Here is a 23,638-nt window from a genome sequence, read left to right on the forward strand (position 1 = left end):
TACTCACCCTCATGTCGTTCCAAACCCGTAAGACATCTTTGGAACACAAAAAAAATATATTTTTAATGAAATCTGAGAGCGTTCTGTTCCTCCATTGACAGTCTACGCAACTACCACTTTCAAGGCCCAGAAAGGTAAGACATCATTGAAGTAATGATCCATGTGACTCCGGTGATCCCATTATTTACAAAATATAAATCTCTTACGCGTGTTCACGAGAGCACGAAGACCCATGTGTGTTTTGTTGATGCGAGAGAAGACGTTGTTGCGTTAACGTGCATTGGAGATTAATATTTTGTAAATAAAGTGGTAAAGTATGTTTGTTTTTTTGCGAAAAACAAAGCACTCGTGTCACTTCATAAAATTGAGGTTAAACCACTGGAGTCACATGGATTACTTTAATGGTGTCTTTACTACCTTTCTGGACCTTGAAAGTGGTAGTTGCGTAGGCTGTCAATGGAGGGACAGAAAGCTCTCATTAAAAAGATCGTCATTTGTGTTCCGAAGATGAACGAATGTCTAAGGGGTTTGGAACGACATGAGGGTTAGTAATTAATGACAGAATTTTCATTAACTATCCCTTTAAGGCTGCAGGCAAAAATATTGTTTTCTCATGCGCTGGTCAGTTTTGAGATTTTGGGCTTTTTGGATTTTCATAACGTGTTGTTTCAAACTAGTGGAAAGACACCCAAAATCATTTTTAAGTGTTTATTTTATTGCACTTTATCTATTTAAGTCTATAGATTTTAATTACAATAGATAATTTAATGCCCATTTTCTCATAATGAAGAAAAAATCTTTTACAGGGTTTGTTCATCATTAGCCTGATTTTATACAACATTTCTTTGCTAAAAACATGGTGACTTTTTTTGTTTGTTTTATGGCTGTTGACAGTATTTTCAGATTTATAAAAAGAGATATCAACAATCCCAACTGTAAAAACTCAAATATGTCAACAAAATGAAACAAGAACCTGGAAATGTATGCAAATTATTACATATTTAATTGGATAATGCCTAATTTGCATATTTAAATATGATGTTTCAGTAAATGTATCATACTATTTTTTTTTGCAATTCTTAATGTAGTCAATCAACTGGAGAAGTATGGTGATATTTATCAGCTCATTTTTCATTAACCCTATTCACAAGGATGTCTTGCCTTAAAACAACATTAAGGTATAGCAACAAGTAAAAAAAGCTATTAACCTAGGACATTTGCATCATTTTGATGGTTATCATTCATCATCATCCTGCTGTTTTGTGTTTGTTCGATTCAGGTTTTGTTTTCAGACACAACTAATAGCTCTCTGGTTAAAAAGTACATCAATAAGAAGAAATCTGAAGCTGGCATGACCTAAGCATAATGTGCGCAATTCAAAGGCAGACCCCTATGTGGAAAATGCAAAGCACTGAGTATGACAATCTGATCATATGTAAGTCTGAAGTTGGAAGGCTGCCCAAAACACAACTAAGCATGTTTGATAGGAGAGGGCGTGAAATTGGTTATATGGGCTAACAGGAAAAGCAGCTTTAAAATGGGGGAGACTCAGCTTTAAAATGTCATGTATTTATTTTAACATGCAAGGACAATTTGAAAAACCATGGATTTTTTCTGATTTAAGATAAGAAATGTGAATCATGTTGTGAAATTTAAAATTGAATTGCATGAAAAATAAGTGGCACAAGGAGCATCCTGTCAGCGTGTGATGCCTCTGTGATGGAAGATTTGCTATGAGAAAAAAAGTGGGACATGAAATAAAATAAAATATTAAATTACAAAATAGGGCCTGCAGCCAGTATTTACCCGAAAGAAGGAGAGAGGATGTGCTTAAATGTGCTGTAGTTTTTGATTGTATAAAGCATAAAAATACCATATGTTTGCAGGTATTTTGGAAACATGCTGAGTTCACATACTCGTTTCTCTGAAAAACAATCCTAGAGCCAGTTATTTTACTTTGAAATATGCCTTCTGTGTAGGAATGTCTGTTTTTGTTTTGGTCTGTGCGATACCGCACGTTGCCAATTTACCCAATAGTATTTCGACACCACAGGTTGCCAGTTGGTGGAAAACACAGCATATTGCAGCCATGGATGCCAATGAACAAACTAGGTCAGTGATCACAGATTCTACCCGACCTAAAAAGCCTCCACAACCATCTAAAAATCTCTATAAACAGGAGTATATTAAAACGTGATATCAACTCACCATAAATCAATAAATCAGCTTACAGTGTGCAAGTCTCCTCGCCTTCCATTGTCAATTGCGCTCGTTCCTGTTGCATGTCCTCAATATATATATATATATATATATATATATATATATATATATATATATATATATATATATATATATATATTTGTTTTTTTTTGTTTTTTTTTGTTTTGTTTGCGTGTCCTCAATCTGGCAACCCGAGTGAGCATTGAGTCTGAGGGGAAACAACTCTCTCCAATATTTTTAATTTGGACTGCAGTACCCATTTCAACCGCTAGCTATCAATCTCACATACTGCACCTTTAACCTTCAAAAAGGGCTGACTGTCAACCTTAGGATGTCAAATCACATTTTATAAGAGCTGTTTTTGTTTAAAAATGTCAAAATGCAGTTTAAAACCCTTATTTGTGTGATTTAGAAATATTCTACTTTCTACAGATAAAGATACACAATTGTTTAAAGGGGTGGTATAATGCCCCTTTTTACAATATGTAAAATAAGTCTCTGTTGTCCCCAGAGTGTGTATGTGAAGTTTGAGCTCAAAATACCCCACAGATAAGGGTCAGTTAAAACACGTCGTTTCCTGTGTGTCCCTTTAAATGCAAGTGAGCTGCTGCTCTCGGGACAGAGGGCGGAGCTTCAAGAGCTTGTGTGTGTGTGTGTGTGTGTGTTTTAGCAGTTCAGATTTACGGTGGCCGAGAGAGCTCAACGCACTGCAACTGAAGAAAACACATGCAAATAGAAAAAACACCCGCAAATTAAGAAAACATCTTCATCAGTTTTACAACACATGTGTGCTCCAAATACTCACAACACAACCAAATACAATAAGTGACGAACCCGACTGGGACGTGCTTATAGCATAAAGTCTACTTTTTTTTGTGTGTGTGTGCAAAACATACAGAGATGACATGTTTATGACATAACTTTGTATACAATATACAAAATGTATTAACAATATGTTCAATGTCATCAGAATACAAATGAGAAAAGAAGAGTTAATGATGAGCTGAAAATAAAGATAGAGAAAAAGAACATGAGGGTAAGATATTAATCTATACATCATGCTACGTTTAAATAAGTTTCATAATAATGTTAGGTAATGCAGGGTCCAAAGATGAGAAGGAAAGTATGAATATGTTAGCCTTACTGTTATAAGCTAGTGTGCTCCAAAACAATGACAAAATTCGCATTTAGAAGACCAAACCCAACGTTGAAAATGGAAATCGTGTTGACGTCAGAAACCAACATCAGTCGTGTTCTAACGTCAACCTGACTTTCATTTCCAACCAAAATGCAACCAAAATCATTCCCTGAATGACGTTACTACTTTCTACTCGAGGACCTTGATAGAAATGTAGTGGAGTAAAAAGTATGATATTTGTCTTTCAGATGTAGTGAAATTAAAGTAAAAAGTTTCCAGAAATAATAATACTCAAGTAAAGTACAGATACTCAAAAAGTGTACTTAAGTAACAGTACTCAAGTAAATGTACTTTGTTACTATCCACCTCTGGATAGATCCGATAGCTTGAGCAGACTCACAAATGTACTCTACTACAACTCTTCCTCTTCTCAACATGGACTGCGTGTTCCCGGGGGCGGGGTTTATGTAAATTTTAGGGTTGGAGATGTCATTAACCCGGGAGGAATGTTGTGTAGTCCCTACCAGCCGTTTGTTGTAGTCCTTAAAAAACGATTTCTATAAAAGCAAATATCTTCCTTTGCTTTGAACTTTGAGCGTTGTAGCTTTGCAGATGTTGTTTATTCACTAGAAAAGTGAAATCATAATCAACCACCCCTTTAACAATTGAGTAACCTTTGGCTGCAAATGTTGCCACTGTCACTCATTAGGGGCTAGCTAGTTTATTTAGCTTTAATTATGCCTATGATTATTTTATTTTTTTCTTCTCAGGTTCAACTTTGGGAGAAAAGAACCCTAACGGCACAAACACACCCACGCACGAGCGGGTTGATGTCAGACGGCAGCTGTGGAGTCCTGGAGCTTCTTGCACACAGTAAATCTCACGTCACTGATCGGAGGACACGTTACACTACCGCTCTCTGGCAGCGTCCAGTCAAACGCCGCTCTGTTTTCACTGTCGGGAGGCCTCGGGCTGCATATTTCTGTAATTAGGCTTTTATGCTCAGCAGTTCTGCAGCTGTGCTGACATTTGGGTGTCGCCCCCCTGTTTCTCACGGTCCCTCTGCCAATGCTGCTCGGCCGCTGGTCACCGGCCAAGACTGAGGTCCATGTGTCAGAATGAAGGTGCTTTTTCAAAATATATTCCCTTTACGTCTAGTGGAAGTTAAATGTGATGCCATGTCAAGGTCATCTCGCAAAACCGCAGCTTGCTGAGGTGCTTTTAAAGAGACATGCTTGTGTAGAAGTCCATGTAAAACTAGATGTAAAACAGACTGCGCAAAACTCATCACCAGGAGGATGGAGTTTGTACAGAGTCAAACAACCTCATTTCTATGTTTTCACAATGTTCTGGTGGCTTTGGCTTTTGATGAAATGAGCAAACACTGCTAATAACTGTCTCGTTCCAAACTTCACTTCTAATAGGCTATATGTTTATAGTAGCAAAAAGGGTAACACTTTAGAATACTGTATCTTACTTACTGCATAACTTATAAGGAATTATTGAAGAACTAATAGGTAATTCTTCATTAACTAGTTATTCACTACTGTTAACTACTAAGGAAGATGTGTTAACTAATCAGTATGTAAAATAATTTTATGATTGTGTTAAGTAACAGTTAGTTAATCAATAACTAATTAACTCTGTCATACCGCCTGAAGAACTACTATTAATTATCTACTAATTAAGGTTCAAGAAGAATAATTAAGAAGTAACTAATGAACAGTCATACAAACTACATTGAGTTGTGACCTTCCTTATTTACTAATGTTATTAATAGAAGCAGTATTATGAAAATACAATTTTAACAAATGCATACAATGTTAAAGAGGGTTTTACCTGTGTGGTTTTTTGAGTGTGTTCTGTAAGAAATCAACTTCAGAAAGGAACCCCACTCAACTTACCTCAGATTAGTTTTTTATATTTAATATACCTGTAAAGTACTGTGTGTGTCTGTTTTCCTCAGCATATGCCATTGAGTAAATTCATGTATTTGAGGCAACGACTGAGGGAAACTGAAAGGGAGCTTATTAGTAATTCATAAATAATTGTCAAATAATTCTGCAGGAATTACTTATAACCTGATTAGTAATTAATAAAGAACTATCAAATAATTATCCAGGAATTAGGCTACTTTTAACCTGAAACCGTATTCTAAAGTGAAAATATGGGGAACTTATTAGTAATTAATAAAGAATTATTAGATCATTCTTCAGGAATTACTTAGAACCTGATACAGTATTCTAAAGTGAAAATATAGGGAACTCATTAGTAATTAATAAAGAACTATCAAATAATTATCCAGGAATTAGGCTATACTTTTAACCTGAAACTGTATTCTAAAGTGAAAATATAGGGAACTCATTAGTAATTAATATAGAATTATTAGATCATTCTTCAGGAATTTCTTAGAACCTGATACAGTATTCTAAATTGAAAATATAGGGAACTCATTAGTAATTAATAAAGAATTACCAGACCGCCGCCCTGCGTTTCACTCATAGCCAAAATATGCTGTTACTGACTCCATAACCTGCCCATAAACAAACAGTGCACAGCTCTAAGAACATATTTTAACATGTGATGTTTTAGGATCTTTAGAAATAAAAACATTTGTTTTATGCAAGGAATCAGGCGTTTCCATCACGCAAAAAAGACAGACTCGTTAGGTAGCTAACTGACATTGTGTCCTTGTATGTTGCCTTGCATAAAATAACATGATTTACAGCACAGTAATGATTTTATAGATTCATTAAAACGTACACAAACCTTTATTTCGCTGAAGAAATGCACCATATCGGCATTGTATGTTAGTTACTTCTTAGTTATTTTTCTTGAACCTTAATTAGTAGATAATTAATAATAGCTCATAGGGAGGTATGACAGAATTAATTAGTTATTGATTAACTAACTGTTACTTATCACAACAATAAAATTATATTACATACTGATTAGTTAACACAACTTCCTTAGTAGTTAACAATAGTGAAGAAGTAGTTAATGAAGAATTACCTATTAGTACTTCAATAATTCCTGATAAGTTATGCAGTAAGTAAGATACAGTATTCTAAAGTGTTACCGCAAAAAGGACTATTTAAGTAATACAAACACCCCTCCTCTTTAGCTGCATGCCGACAGCTTTCCGAAATGTCCTAATAAGCCATTCCCATTGAGAGTTTACTCATTAGAGTGTAATCGCAGGACTTTAGCTGAATGACCTTTTGTGTCCCCAGAGAGCTGTTAAGCAGCAAAGCAGCACGTTGAAATGTGTGTTCAGTGCTCTGTAATAGCACCATATGTTGCTACTTTGGGACCTGACAAAAGAATTAAAAACACGGCTTCCAAAAGAAGGCAGTTCATAAGCCAAGAATATATGCTTTCATTTCTAAAATTATGTATAATAGTGAAAGTAATAGCATGCAATTATAAGACAGGGTGTTATGGATATGAGACAAAGTGCAATGGATTGCAATAGCTGCAAAACTTGGATGAGACACACATTGGATGAGTAGAGAGGTCAGGAAGGTCGGGGTGTCCCTCTGTGTTCACCAGTGCTCAGCTGTCCTCCCGGAAACCCCGGTCCAGCTGCTGCCCATTACAACAGGAATGTATCCTTGGGTCGGATGCCAGCAGTGTAGTAGCATATTATTAATGTGGTGACCACCAGGATCGGCCACTTGTGAGATGTTAACATTTCACACACAGATCCTTCCCACGAATCTACACTTCGCCAATATCAGAACCACCCGCAGCAACTGCTGTGCATCTCAAACTCCACCAGGGGCTTTATAGACAGATAACAGAAAGTGTCAACAAGCAGGATTTACTATGGAGATAGAAGACTATATGTGTCTTGGAATCTTTCTGTGCAGTTGGGTGTTTCCTGGATTCTGGGCACTCTTTTTTTCCTTTATTCATAACATTGTGATAGAGACCCGAGCGGTCACAAGGAGAATCACACCAGGCATCCGTTTAAAGGTCGTTCCAAAAGAAGTTTAATACTTTAAAGGCAAGGAAGCGCAAAAGGTCAATACAACAACAACAGTGGAACTAGCACCAACTTCTCTAACTAACTGTTGGAGACTCAAGTTTCTCATTCTCAAGCAGAATTAACAACCTTTGCATTAAGCTCCGAACCACTCTCTGACCCCCCTGCCTCACTTCTGAACGCCCTTAAATGGACAATTTTCCCACCTTTAGTTAATTGGAACATACCATTTTCTCTCGTCTCTATATATTTCAGCAAGTTCCCTCAATGATAGTTAAGACAAAGAGTTTAAAAACAATCAATAAATACAACATACAGGCACAAGAACAAATATTGTCATTTGCACAACTAATATTATCTAAATTAGTTCAAATGAGCATTTCCCCTCCTCCCAGGGTGTGCACATACCTAGAGGTTAGACCCACATTTCTAACAACTAAATTAAATAAAACAGTAAAAACCCACATAAACAATTATAACATGATATAAAAAACAATAAGGACAAGATTTTGAGGGATGGAGAGGCAACACTGGCTCTCCATCACAAACATATTTCAACAAGCATAATTTATTCATTTAAATGTAAAACATATTTTGCATATTTACAACTCAAAAAACAAAAACAAAAAAACACCAATTTAATATTTTTTTTGTGTAAAAATAATTTATTTTAAAATATTTAAATTTAATAAATATGACTGTTCCTCAGCTGTAGAGTTTTCCTGCCACACTGAGCAGTTTGGCCCCTAATAAAATTCAAAAGACAAGGTTGTGACACAACAGTGTCAGTGAAGAGCTTGAGATGAAATACAAGGCATGTAATGTGTGAAGTAAACAAAGAAAAATCAAGGTAAATATCTGGCCGCATTGTTCTAGGCAAGTTATAATTTGGAAACTATGCAATTTTTCTGTGTATTTTACAAAAAAATGGCTAAAAATAGCCAAAGAAAGAGGAAGGATTCTGCCATTTTGTTCCAAAAATGTTAAAGATGTCATTTTCAACACAACATGCTTTATTTTTATAATTTGAGATGTGGTGGAAATGACACTGTGGTGGGGATAGTCATAAAACAGACATTCTCCTGTGGTGCATGTATGACCATTGTGGGACATTGTTAGCAGAGAAATTCAACTAATAAGAGTGAAAAGTCCAAAAGTCCAAAAATACCCATAGTTGAAGAAACATTCAGATGTTTAGGCATAAAAATGTACAGTGCTGAACCAAACCTTCAGGTAACTCTATTTGAACATGTGGATGTTCTTTGATACAGATGAAGAGATTGAATAAAAAATAAAAATAAAAATAAAAACTTGGAAAGATAAGAGACCATGCCAAACTAAAAGGCATGTGTTTTTGGTATGGTCTAATGCACATATACCAGGAATTACAGAATGGAAGGTCTGGTCCCTTTAAACTAAAATTTCTGCTTCTTTAGAAATCATTATACAGCTAGACCTATATAACAAGGCAAAACAACACACTAACTATACATAACAAATGCTGAGCAATACACAGTTCCGCTTTAAACAATGTCCTCTATTATATTAAGCCATAGAGCACCTGGGCAGACCATGCCATTTGGCCTAATGATACATTAAACAAGAAAATGAATCTACTAGGTTAAATATTTTAAAGCTGCCTCCTAATTACAGCGAATGAAAAGCAAAATCAAAACGCTCAGTGCAGTAATTGGGCTCTTTTCTTTGATGCTTCAATAGATGCCATTGAATAGGGAACAAGCCAAACAAAACCAGTGCTTTCATTGACCCAAAGTTTTCCCCTAATTACAGCAGCTTTGTAATACAGCTGTGCTCCCCTTCCCTTTAGGGTCGCATCTACACACTCCCAAATGAGGAGCGTTTCAAAGCATTTCTCCAGACGCACAGGAAAGTAGTTTGCACACAGCGGACTGTCAGATATGACCTGATTAAATAGAGTGGCCGATATCTGAGCAAGGCATTCTCTGGATCACAAACGAGGAACAGATTTTGCTTGTGCAATGTATAACGTTGCAACATTTATTTAATGGTTTGGTATGTTTGATTACAATGAGTTTGATGTTCTTTTTAGGTGCAGAGGTCTATGGGGTGAGGATGACTGTGGGATACACATGCACTCCAGTGAAAGTTAGTGTGCTTGTTCACACTTGTTCTACAGACCAGATTGCAGACATGTGCCAGAATGATTCCCAGCCTCACAGGCGACTGAACAGACAGAACACATCACTCTGCTGGGATCTGGCAGCAAGGAGCCATGGAACATCTCGGACAGAGTGATAGCACTATAGCAACGTGAGCAAAGCATTTAATCTTGTTCATTTAAAATTAGAACAACAACTTACCACAATTGTTACCAACCAATAGACCTATCGATGTGAGCACAACAACATTGCAAATACAATGTCTTGAAACTTCATTCTAATGTATAAGAAGTAAAGAATAAACAAAATTGTAGACAAAAAGTAAACATCTATCTATCTATCTATCTATCTAAACTTGTATAAAGTAATGAGTGAAAGAATATAAATTTATTGATCAACTCAAAATATAAATATACTGTATTAACAAAGTAATTATATATATATATATATATATATGTGTGTGTGTGTGTGTGTGTGTATTATATATATATATATATATACATACATACACACACAGATATATATGTATATGCGAGTAAAATATAAAAAATATACTGTGTACTTATATATATATATATATATATATATATATATATATATATATATATATATATATATGCACACAAAGTATATTTTTTATATTTTACTCGCACAATTTTCACATGATTTACATTGAAACCATACTTCACTTTCTTATACATTAGAATAAGGTTTTAAGACATTGTATTTTTAATTTTGTTTTGGCCACATCCATATTTAGCATGCCACTTCCCTTAGAAAAAAAGAGGAAATGGTTTAACAGCCAGTGCAATGGCTGCTCAGTGCTGTGTATACACTTTCATTATGAAGAGTTCATAGTTTCATAGTTTTCAGTCACATGACTGGCACAGAGATCCATAGAACTCCTGTTTACTCCTGTCTATGAAGGATAGATTGAACGATTAAATTATTTACAATGCATTTAGGAAGTACAGAAATGCACTCTCTCGAGCGCACAGAGCGGGCGCACGTGCATCAGCCGAACTGCCTCTGTGAATAGGGCAGATCTGTTGAAATGCATTTGCAGGCAGAGAAGTGGAGCAAATGTGCTGGTGTGTGAAGACGGCCGAGAGGCCTTGCTGAATGTGGCTCTGCCAAGCCTCTCTCAGAGGCCACGCACGGCCCCTTTCAGAGCCGGCCCAATCGCCTCTAATCTCTGACCCCATCAATAAGATGTATTCAGACTCCATCAAACAGCCGAGCTGCTGTGCAGGCGGGCAGAAACCGCTGGGGGAGAACCATGGGAAACACTCCTTTAATTGTCCCTCGACCTTTTTAAAGAATATTAAGCTGCATTAGTTGTCTATGAGCCTTTCTTTCCTGGCCTTTCTTTTGGAGAGGGCTACAGCAGCCCACTCAGCCAACAGGCCATTAAACGTGACAGGTCTTTGTGGAGAGAGTGGAAACACACGGCGGAGATGAGGCTCGGCCGCTGTGCATGAGGAGGGCAGTGAGAGGTTCTGGTTTACATCAATCCTCTCAGCCCACACGGAGGACTCCATATCTACCATGAATAATTCTCTGTTTGCTATAGGCTCCCACTCAGCTGCCGCCAGCTCTGTGCTTCTACTCGTATTCCGAACGAGACGGACACTAAAGAGCGTAATTGCTGGATAATGGTTACATTTCCCAGTCACATTCTCTGTGGTGAGCGTTATCGTCATTATGAATATTGCACGAAACCTACAGCCCACTCCAGTTATTCCCCAGCAGGAGATAGGACTGTTTCAGAGAGGAATGTGATGAAGGCGGGTTTTGATAAGTTGCAGTGTAGGATCTAACCTGTGGAATGCAAGCTTATTAAGAGACTAGAGCCTTAGCACACATCACTAATTAATACTTGAACAAAACTGACCTGTAAGATTCTTCTTCAACAAGGTTTTTGAATGAAAAGTAATAGTGCTTAATATAGAAGCCCATTTCTCAACAAAAAAGCCACTTCTCATAATTGCAACTTAAATGCAACTTAATTACTCACAATTACAACTCTATATCTCACACTTGTAACATTAAAATCACATTGCAACTTTATTTCTCTCAATTGCAAGTGCACTTAGGGCGTGCCCGAATCCACTTTTGCTAGATTAACGAAAGGAAAAATGGTTGGCGTGGTCTAAAAGGGTTGTCTCTTTTCTCTTAATGAGTAATGGGTGTGTTTTGGGTGTAACGTGCAAAAAAACAATCAGAGTGTAATTTCCCATTCCCTTTAAAAGCCAGTTGCACTCGTACCTTGGTGGATTGCTATTTACATGGCGGAATTTGCAAGCGGAAAGACTGAACGTGTCTCCAGAGAGCAAACGGATCTCTATTTTTAATATTTGGCATGTTTTTGTGCCGCTGCGCGTCCCTGTGTGTGTAATAAGCAGTGTACGTGCGTTGTGGACCCGCCTATAGCCTATATACTCACGTGCTCTTTAAATAACAAAAAAAACCTGTCTATTTCAGTTGCCTTAAAATAGCAATGCGCCTGAACACACCTCGTTTTCAGACCAACACGCCCATGGGCGCACAAATGGGCGCAAATGCATTTGCTATTTAAACAACGTGGTGCAGGACGTGAAAATGATAACTGCGTCAGGCTGAAACTAGCAAAAAACACTTGCGTTGCGCTTGGCGCTGCATTGCGCCGGGTGTATGATAGGACCCTATTTCTCACAGTTGCAACTTTATATCACAATTGCAATTTTAGATCTCACAATTAAAAATCTTTATTTCAATGGCAACTTTATATATCTTACAAGATCACATCTCTGATTTTCAGTGTTAAATTTCACAAATGCAACACTGTATTGCACAATCTGTGATTATATCTCATAAATGCCACTTTATTTCTCATAATTGCAACTGTTTATTTCAGGTGCAGCTACATTATATCTCTCCATTTCCATATTACATCTCACAATTGCAACTTTATATTAGTTGAGACTTTATATCTCACATTTTCAACTTAAATTTCTTACAATTGTGACTTTATGACTTTCTGTCTCACTGTACACTGTATTGAAGCAGAAAAAGCTTCCATAGCTTAGTTTAGCTCTCTTTGTCACAGAACTTGCAATGATTTTTTCAATGCACATTGCTCTTTTCTGTATAATTTCTGCAAAGCGTGCAATGATAAAAGGATAATTTAATCGAAAGAACGGCAACTCATGGGCAGATGCACCTGACAGGCATTTGGAGAGGTTAAAATGATGTTTTGCAACCTTTTTTAGTTTGGGGGAAATTGTTATTGAGAGCTTAAAACACCCCATGAATAGCTGCATTCTGAGTAAATTATGCATCACCTCCTTTTCACGTGTAGTGTGTTAAAAAGCTTGCCTTGACCTTGTGACACCAAGCATAGAAATTCAACATAAAGCTCTTATAGAATCCCAAAATGGCATATGTTCTATTGAATAGAGGGTCCATTAATCAACAACCATTAAGCCCTAAATAGGCAGATTGTGAAGGGGGACATGGCAAGACTCGCCTTTAGACTCTTCTGCTTATCTAAAGTGGTCATATAATCCAAAAAAAAGTAGGGATTCATCACCTTGTCATCCTTTAAATGACCACAGATATCGAGGAGGAGAAAAAAACGATGCCAAAGATGGACAGAAGGAGGAGGGAACGAGCGAGGGTTTTTGGTAAGGTTGGGTGGGGCGCTATTTTACCCATGACACAAAGGCGTTGCTGTGCAATCAGCTCTGTGTAAAATTGGTGCTCTGTGCCGGGCACAATGGGGCACAAAGGCAGGGGGCTGGTGGCCCAGTCGGGAGTGCAAGGACACAGCTGTGAACAGAGCCTGCACAGCCCCGCTCAATATGGGCCCTCATCACATCTGTAGTGGTCCGGCCGCGGCTTCCGCAAAGTCCGCCGCACAATAAGAGCCCTCAGCAAATCCTTTGTTGTGACTTTCAAGGCCCTTTTTAGCCAAAATCTTAAATATTTCATTAGGCCCCCTTCGTCCGCTCCCATTCTTCTGGTCTATTATGAAGAGACGAATTGCGCTTTACCCTGAAATCCATTCCTCTGAGGGTCAACAAAAGACTCCTCCAAATCTGTTTGAGTTCTGATGCAGTCCTGTTGGTCCTCAAACACGCCAATGTTTAAGTTTCAAACTGTGAAAAAAGGGGCTAAACTTACTTTTATCTCTGTTGTGTGTTCACATCGTCCCTTTATATTGCGAATATATATGGATGGATCATAATCAGTCAGTGGCTTAAAGTTGATATCAGGGAAATATTTGCAATTTGAGATCCAAAATTGATTTTGATCATTATTTGTGCTCACAATGAGTCTTATTGTTAATGAAATGTTTGGATTAACATAAATTTGGCATAATTATTTAGATTTGAGATTTAGATTTAGATTTGAGATTCAAAATAGTTTTTTCACCATTATTTTTGCAAGCAAGCAATAAATAAATAAATATCTTTGCATAATTTGCCATTATTAATCATTTTAATTATTCTGAATAGACAACTTGAGAGACTTGGTTTTAATGATTAGTTTCTTAAATTACCAAAATATTGTTTCTTCTAAATCATATTCTCAATTGCTTTGTTTTCAAAAAAATGAATGCCTTGTGGATGCTCATCTAATAAATTGTGTTTGCTGATAGTTATCATTCGACCGCTTTGTTGAAACACACTCATAGACTACCAGCAGCAGATGATAAACCACTCCCATACAAATATTAAACACTTGTTAATAACTTTTGCCTCTGTGGCGCAAAGAGCTCTGTCAGCTTCGCTAAACAGGTCTGAAAAGGATTTGCCTTTATTTGAGGCCTTAAACTGCCGTGCTGATTTGGCCGATAACAATGAGCTGGATTTTGTCGGGGTTGAGGGGGCCTTGATTTATCCAACACTTTAAGCAGCCCTAATGAATAATTCAATGTTATCATTCAACTTGCCGCTCAGTTATTATGATTTGATTCTTTTTTTTCACATGTGAGGGAACCGGCCGGACAGGGGGTATCGTGCAGGGGCACCTAGGGGGAAATAATGCACAGCATGGGACAAAACAAGAAAGGCCCCGGCGCAGGACTCTGGCTGTCAGCTTGATAAATATAATGTGTCACCAATTAAAAACTCATTGCCATTCTCTAATTCAGCCAGCGCCTTGTTAACCGCTGCCTGGCAGGGAGGCTCCCACTCTGTCCCGGCCCCTGCTACCAGCACCCTCCATAATAGAGGCCCTGCTTTTCCCATCCTTTAAAACCACATCCCCTTTCCATTGGCATGTAAATAAGACATTCATTCAGCACCACTTTTTCCATCCGAGGCAAAAAAAATGACCATCAATGTCTTTGATTCAAATCTTTTTTCTCCAGAAAACAAAGAATTCTATAGTTTCAGATTTTTTTTACGCCAAAAAAACTTTTCTTGCCTTTCTTTTGGGGCATTCTCATGTTAATTGTGTTGACACAACTTTGGGCAGCGTGGGTATACAACGCATATGAACCCTAGCAGGAGTCCATTACAGAAATGCCATTTAGCAAGCTGTTTCTGTGAGAAAGTCAAACGTTTAAGAGGCTTTTTTAAAAGAGCCTGAGAATCAGTGCTTCACAGGAACAGCGGGGGGCCTTTTCGGAGAGTTTTTCTGAAACTAAAGGCTGTCCAGGTCCCTGATTGTTTGCTAACCAGAGTCAAAAGTGCCGGAATGCATAAGAATGCTGTTTAATCTTAAGCGATGTGTAATGTTTTGTCCTCTAGGACTTTTGCACTCAAGCGCTCGTTCCTTTTATCACTTAGTGTTCATTCTTTGGTCTCTGCTTTGGCCTTGAAGAGTTATAGTTTTGTTTGTTTATTTATTCGTTCATTTGTTTATTTATTGCTATTAAAATTATGCCAAAGAGTTCCCAAACTCCAACATACAAATTAGAGCAGTGAGGTTAAAGGTCAGAGGACTAATCGCAGCGATGGATCAGTTGAGTCAACGAGGTGTCAGTGCGTCAGCATCACTGTCTTAGAGAGGAAGAAAATCTGGCTTGGGATTTTACACATTCAGACAAACCAGAGAACAAAATTGGTTGGTGTAGTAATTTGGGAAATGAGATGTTCCAAAGGAATTGTTATTTTTGAGTATTTAAGAGTAAACCAACTTATTTAGTTAATGTTCCTTTGCTCGTGGGTGAATTAAAAAAGTCCTGCGTGACGTACGTAAATATAACCGTATGCACAAATGGGAGATGAAGAGAAATGAATCCGCTACTGCGCTGTTTTGAATCAGCTATGACGTCTCCAGCCTGATTGAACAAGGGGACAGTTATCACAGTTTGAAATATTTAAACTTAGAAAGTATTTATCAACTACTTATTGTAAAGCATGTCTTATTCTCCAACCATGAGACAATAGCATGAGAGCACATATAAATATAATTTCATCATTAATTATTATCATTATAGGAATATTCTGGGTTCAATAAAAAGGAGTTGAGCTTGGTTGACAGCCTTTGCTGCCCTTCACTGTCAACCGTTTTGTTTTTACAGACAAAAATGAATGCACAGCAAAAGGTGAAAATGTGAAGTTGGTACCTTAACCCTGAAGCCTGACATATGTAATAATAGATTCCATGTTTCAAATTGACATGACAAAATATGGACAAGAAATATATATTTTTTTTTAATCGAAAAAATAAAGTTTATCTTTAAAGTTAGTCTTTTTGTTGAAAAAAATATATTATGACATCCTGATATCATATTTGACACATCACGCTTTATGGCTCATATAGTATAATGTAGGAGAATATGGAGCTCATTCAAGGGGGAAAAACACCTCACTGTTATTCAGTGGCTGAAACTGAAAAATATGCAATTTGGCCAAACATTTATGATGACATTCTGATATCTTGTAATGTGAATCAATGAGATCTTTATAACAGACTACTCACATAAAATGCAACTTTCAGCTGTCACTCAGTATCTCCCAATAATGTCTTAGCCTATATAGGAAGATGATATTTAAATGCTTAGTTTTATGATCAAAGCTCTGTAGTTTTAATTGTGGGGGCCAAAACATATAATGCAATGCAATACGGTAATGTTTGAGAGATAAAAGTTTCTCAAAAGCCTGATGCATCATATTTGATAGACAATTGTGTATCAAACATGATACAGTAGGGCTTTATAGGGCACATTTTTTTAGTTTTAGTTTTTTTACCACATATATTTTGTCCAGGGTATTCTTTAATGATAATAATAAACAATTAAAATAATCAATAATCATAATCAACAGGTTGCCCCATATAAAGTCAAAATTGTCTGTGCTAATCAACAACATGCCACAGATGCTCTCAAAAGAGCTTAAATGGTTATTTTCCCAGCTATTTCTTTAATAAAATCTTTCTCATCAAAAGTATTCAGAAGTGATCCAGGTTCTGACCCAACAGAAATGCGCATAAGAGTGTCTTCTGCAAAAATCAATGTTCTCCATTGATGTGTATTCATTGATGTGTCTTCAATGAAACTTTCATAGATTATGAACCACTGTTTTTCACATCCGCTCTGAATCAGCGTGACCCCTGGCATGCAAAGATGAGGGGCGAGCTGTGTTTGTGCCACGCAGTAGAAAGAAAGAGAGAGAGAATCAGTTGAACACCCAGTGTAATATATAATGCCTGCTTGTGTCTCTTCTCAAGCCTCTCTCATACAGTCGTACAGGAATGCAGAATATTCCATTTAAAAGGCTCTAAATAAGTGTTTCCAAGCTGTTTTCAGCATTTCAAAGACTGTCTGCCAGAAGCATTGAATTAAGGAGAGCGTGCCCCCCCCCCCCCCCCCCCCCCCAACCGAAGCCCTCCCCACCTACACCACCTCCCGCCCCACCAGCAGGACGGCTCAAAGCCCGGGCTCATTACTACTGTCACACCGGCAGTGGAGAGGCTTGGCACAGCCTCGTGCACTTAATTGAATTAGACATACCCGCTTGTTTAGGCATTGTGCGATGGCATGAGAATCCCGCAGCCTTTTTCCATGATAAAAACGAGAGGCCTCGGCAACACTTGTCAGCAGATCTAAGCGTTCCGAACGGAGCGTGAAACTGTAGAGCCAGAGGGAAGGTGGCACTGAGGGAGAAGACACACAGGAGCATCTTTTCACAACCTGAAGAGGTGCCCATGAGGAATTCTGGGAACAGTGTGTTAGGCCGCTGTATTCATGCTCTGTAATCAAACAGTAATCGGTGTCTAACTAAGATATGACAACATGTTAAGGGTCTGGGTCACTTATAATTATGTGTGGAGTCTGTTGCCAAAGCATTTTTCTTATTGCAGCATTTTCTATAGAGATAATACATTTTTAGAAGACAGATTTACAGACATTTTTCTATGAATTCAGTGATTATTTTGGATGATACCGATAAGCCAATTATTATTTTTATGAAATGACTGATAAATGATAAATGGCCGCAGTTAAAATTATATATTATTTTGTCTAAATAAATTAAACAAAACAAAACAACAACAGAAAATCAATCTGTCAATTAAATGATTTTTAAATAAATAAAAAAAGTTTTCGAGAAGTTGCTACTCCTGTTCAAAAGTTTGGGATCAGTGAGATTTTTTTATATATTTTTGAAAGAAGTCTCTTATGCTTACCAAGGCTGTGTTTATTTGATCAAAAATACTACTACTGATAAAAAACAGTAATAATGTAAACTATTTTTAAAATGTAAAATAACTGTTTTCTATTTAATATATGTTAAAATGTCATTTAATCCTGTGATGGCAAAGCTGAGTTTTCAGCATCATTACTCCAGTCTTCAGAGTCACATGATCCTTCAGAATTCTATGCTGATTTGCTGCTCAAGAAACATTTCTTATTATTATAGATTTTGAAAACAGTTGTGCTGCTTAATATTTTTGTGGAAACGTGATAAAAAAAAAATCAGGATTCTTTGATGAATAGAAAGTTCAAAAGAACAGCGTTTATTTGAAATAGAAATCTTTTGTAACATTGTAAAAGTCTTTAATTTTACTCTTTTTGAAATCTTAATGACCCCAAACTTTTGAAAGGTATATAGATATGGCGCAGATATATCATAGATCCCTAAAATTTTCATTTCTTAAAGGAAAAACTCTTTTTCTACTTTTTGTATGAATTCACAATTGAGGATGGACAAAAACATCACTACTAGGTGACATCAGAAGCAAGAGCTCGGCCCCATGACCCACATCTCTTAACCTAACTTTAAAAGACAACAGCCTGTATGCACTTAAGGATTTTGGAGCTTTGCTTTAAAATTCAGGGCGAAAGTGGGTGAGCATAAGAGTCAGAAAGATAGTGAAAGAACTGCCTAATGTGATTGCCCTCTGCATTTATCCAGCGAGCTTTGAAGACAGCTAAGAGGGGATGCCTCAGTGCTGTCACTACATAATGTCACCTCACTAACCTCTGAGGTCAGGCCCAGACTAACACCCTAACCCGGGGCCCTGATCCGCCTCCAGTCCCTTTAGTGGTGCACCCAGCTGTCAGTAATGCAGCCCAAACTTTATTCAATTCGAGATCAGTCAACGTGAAAGGATAATCTCTGAATAATTGGAGCCTATGGACCCTGGAGAATCTTATGCCTTTTCTTAACTTTCCCTCAATACCCCTGACTTATTTTCCAAGAGGACACCCTTGTTACCCTCAATGAACAACCAGATGGGCAATTATAATTTTGCAATAATTGTTGAGAGGGTTTTCACCGGCCGTGGAGGGTTGTCAGTCAGGCTGAGTGGGTGTAAAAAATGGCTTCTTCTGGGCCACCAGCACTCAAGTGAAAGAACAGCGAAACACCAGACATGCCAACGGTCTACCATCCAAATCCTTTTCGCAGAATAAAACGCAGACAATTAAACGACTGAGACGGTCACATTCCTTCACATTAGCATTGAAGAGTCATGACATTCCTGAGATGTTTCCCATTATGACCTACGGACTGTAGAGCTTTTGAAATGTCACAGACAATGCACGACTTTTTGATGAACACTTCTTCGCAAACATCTAATCGCAATAAATCTTCATTTCACTTTCTCTCTGGGAAATCTGTCACAGAGATGATTTATGACGCCACAAAACCATCTGAAGCCTTTGCGTGATTTCGCTATGTTATCATAAACCGTTTACAGAAAGAGTGTGTTAAACAATATTTCACCGAGAATCAAAGTCACATTTACATGCTAACAACAGTAACATCAACCAATGAATCAGATCAAAACAGAATGATAAAGCAATACTATTTACACTTGAAAAGTGACCTTTCCATCAACTAAATCACACAGAGCATGAATAGATGACATGGAGAGAGCAAGCGAGCATCGGATTCTCCGTACCGCTGTGCTTTACGTGTCTGACTCTCTGCGGTACGGATGATCTGCTAATAGAAGCCCGTCACTCTGGGAGGGCTGATGCTGAACACAATAAGATATGAAAATTAGCGTCGCTGGTGCTGCTGCTACTATAATCAGTCATCTGACTGTCAAATTCACATCAGTGAGCTCCATCTGGGACAGGCCCGAAGTGCAGGGATTCTAGTGGAGATGGCAACCCTCCAGACCCCACCTGTGAGAGCTTTACAAACATGTTTTTAGCCACATGAAGTTTAAGTTTAGATTTGGCAGGTTACATTTACTTATTGGATTACATTTTTACATTACATTTAAATTTTTAAGCTATTATGTTTGTCAGTGTTTATCAGTCCCTCCAGGATTTCACGTTTTTTTTTGTGTGATTTTTGTGAAATCAGAAATCTGTGAAAAAATTTGTATTTTAATTTTTGCGATTTTTACATTTTATAATTAGGACATCACATTTACCATAATAGTATTATGTCAGATGCACAATAGTCATACATGACACAAATCACAAACAAAATGCATAAAGCCTGTTTATTTTGGTCTAATCAAATTCTCATCAAATTAACTTTTAAAACAACAAAATGGGCAATTTTTCTACCTGACCTATGTAAATATTAACAGCAGGTGTAGTAATTTATACTGTAGAACTGTGTGTAAATCCTGAGTTGATGGGGTCCTGAGCTGCAGTAGGCAACCAGTTACTTATAGTGCAGTGTTTTGCATGGCGTCCCCACTGCGTATAGCTACGCAATACGAAGTAACCGTTCGAAAGGGAACTACTCGGTTACTATCGTAACCTCAGTTCCCTGAGAGTAGGGAACGAGTATTGCGTAGCCGGCCGCACTATAGTAACCTGGCAAGTTGTCGCTTCATTCGTTAAACCTGCTAAAACGGCGTTTTTCGGGGACTAATATAGGCTCTGTCGTGTAATGGCGTGATGCTAGCTCATTGGCGCACACGTCAGAGGCGCCCGCGCCATTGGATGTCCAGTTGCCGCAGCACAGCCAATGAGTGAGCCAGACACTCACTGTGCTGAGCTGTGCAGCTGCAAAATGTGTTTTACATTATAGGCTTCAGTAAATCGAGGAAAAGGAGTTTCCCCCTTTCCCGCAACATCTGTATCCACGTAAAAATGCATTGAAACTTTGATTAAACTAGAGATATTTCAATTGGGTGATTATAATTTAATGTTTTGTGAAGTCTTTTTCATTTTTGTGATTATTTTGCAGTTAAATTAGGAATTATGCAGGATCGCAAAAAAATGCGACATTTTGTTGATTTTGCGTTGTATTCAGCGATCGCGGAATCACGAAAAACTGGAGGGACTCCAGATGGCACAGGCTAATAACTCAATCTGCTTGCAATCACATAATTCTCTATAGGGCACAGCTGATTGGTTCCTGATGTATCAGTAGCCAATGAGCTTGCATGCTCAATCTTCAAATATTTGCATTTGCCTTAGCAGTGCAGCACTTTCAGAAGCCCTCCACCTTCCCCAGCTCCACCTGTATAGATCTGCTACGTGTAATTCATGTATGCTATATTGTAGCAGCAGGTCTTACTTGCTCACAGCAGTGTGTGGTGTATGTATTGAAAGTAGCAAGTCCTGTTCTTGATCTGCAACAGCAACAACCAAAAAACATACCAACATTGTCATATCCATTCCCATGCCAAACACTCCGAGAGCTGTCATAACAGAAATATATGTATTCCTATAGCTCAAACAGTAGAGCATTACGCTAGCAATGCCTGGGTCATGGGTTCGATTCCAAGGGAATGCGTGAACTGATAAAATGGATACCTTGAATGCAATGTAAGTTGCTTTGGATAAAAGCGTCTGCCAAATGCATGCATGAATAAAAAGTGTTTAAATGAAAACCAGAACATACTGGCAGAAAAGCAATGTTGAAAGTAAAAATATGTTGAATAAAAATGATGTTGATTGTGATGTTGAGCCAGATCAGATATAATGAACTAATGCCATCCTGTGAGCCGAGGCAACACCAGCGACCTCATCTCATCACAGGATAAACCTTCTTGTTTAATGACATTAATGATTATAATAACAGGAGGAAAGAGAAAGTGCACGCAACCCAAGACAAACAGACACACTGTACAGCCTGGCGTACTTGGGCAAATCTCCCGCCAACGAGTCAAGCAAAATATTTTCTCTGCTCAATCAGAATGGCACATCACTTCCTGTTCTGGAGGAGGCAGCCAGCAGTGGCTCAAAACTGCTCGTTTTCCATGCCACAACTTCCTGACTGCCATCCAGCTTCTGAGAAAAAAAATCCACAAAAGGGGAAACAGAAAACAGAAAAGCTGCCCATTGTGAGAGTGATCTCAGGGCCATCAGGGAACGGGAACAGTCTCTTTAGCAACATGAGAGAAACAAGCACACAGACGGCTGTAAAATAAGTCAGTTGAAAGTAGAAAAAAAAAATGCCGCCCAGACCAGAACTCATTAACAAGACACTGAAAAGATCTGGATTTATGGTCTGCAACAGAAGCACAGACAAGAAGCACTAGAAATCTGTGTCAAACTAAACATCACAATGAATTCTAACACGCACAGATGAGATCTTGAAGTGCAAAGGTTGGATTAAGTGGGATGATTTCACACTTATGTTCATTTTCACAAAGACATTTTTGCATTGAAAAAGTAATATTCTAATGAGCAATGGAGTCCAAAAGTCTGAGATAACGTTTCTTTTTTTAAACCTAAAAAATTGTTTTAGGATTTAGGAGAGATATAGAATTTTAATATTACTTCAATTGTAAGTAATATTACTTCAAAAATATTTAAATATTTCTTATTTTTTATTAAGACAAGTAAAAAAATAAATCTAGCTATGTTAGCAAGTATTTTCCCAATCCTGAAATCCTGACATTTATGTGACGATTATACACAATCATATTCAGCCTCAGAAATGTAAGTGTATCTATAAATGACACGTATCTGAATGAAAGGCTCTGTTTCCACCTCTAATCCTCTTTAATTACCCTGTTATTGTGAAAGGCCTTGTGAACAGACCTCTTAAGTGGCTAGATATTATAAATCAATGACGGTTTGTTATTCTGTTCATTTAAACAAAGGAGAGACGCATAAAAAGCCATTAAAATGACACGTGAATTGGCAAACAAACTGTTTAATTTGTGTCTGCGCTGCGGAGGGGGCTACAAGACAGTGACTTCAGGGCAAAGGAAATTTACATCTGATTCGAGTTTAATGGGCCGTAGAGGGCCAGCCGCCTAGTCTCCATGGAAACCAATCTTTTCTCAAGATTTTCAACAGGCCAAAATGTTCCTTTTTTGTTAATTTCAAATGTGTCATGTGATCTCAATGGGGCCGGAGCTTGTATGTATCAATTTGTTTCTATTGCAGGGCCTGCAATAGCCTAGCAATGAATATATGGGCTATTGAGTCCAGCCACACAATGGCCACAGCTGATGCGGTTGCCACAGAGACACGCCCACACAAAGCCCAGGAATGATGACATATGGTCCCAACCTGCCTGGTCAGAAGACCCCCAATAGCCCTGACTGCATTGGATGACAAAACCCTCAAGCAGGCCATTTATCTGTGCCTACTCATTTCATGCTAAAATAAACTTTTTATAAAGTTTCTACAGCCTGTGCACAAGGAGTAAAACAGAGGCCCCAAAGGCACCATGTAAAGTGAAGAATTCATCATTAAGTGATTAACAAAGGCTTCTTTACCACCTGCTCCTACATTTATACGGACATTACTGAGAGCTTGCCTCTGTTAGAGTATAAAGCGACAGCAAT

General features: G+C 37.8%; 1 long non-coding RNA gene across 1 annotated transcript; it reads left to right on the forward strand.

The window, feature by feature from the left end:
• The first annotated feature begins 4,372 nt into the window (after positions 1-4,372).
• LOC311073756 lies at positions 4,373-23,337 on the forward strand. Its single transcript, XR_014604208.1, has 3 exons — positions 4,373-4,482; positions 9,418-9,638; positions 23,235-23,337. It is a non-coding gene; the product is annotated as an uncharacterized lncRNA (long non-coding RNA).
• Positions 23,338-23,638: the final 301 nt, after the last annotated feature.

This window comes from Abramis brama, assembly GCF_963993115.1.
Source record: "Abramis brama genome assembly, chromosome: 22".
In the NCBI taxonomy this organism is placed as follows: domain Eukaryota; kingdom Metazoa; phylum Chordata; class Actinopteri; order Cypriniformes; family Leuciscidae; genus Abramis; species Abramis brama.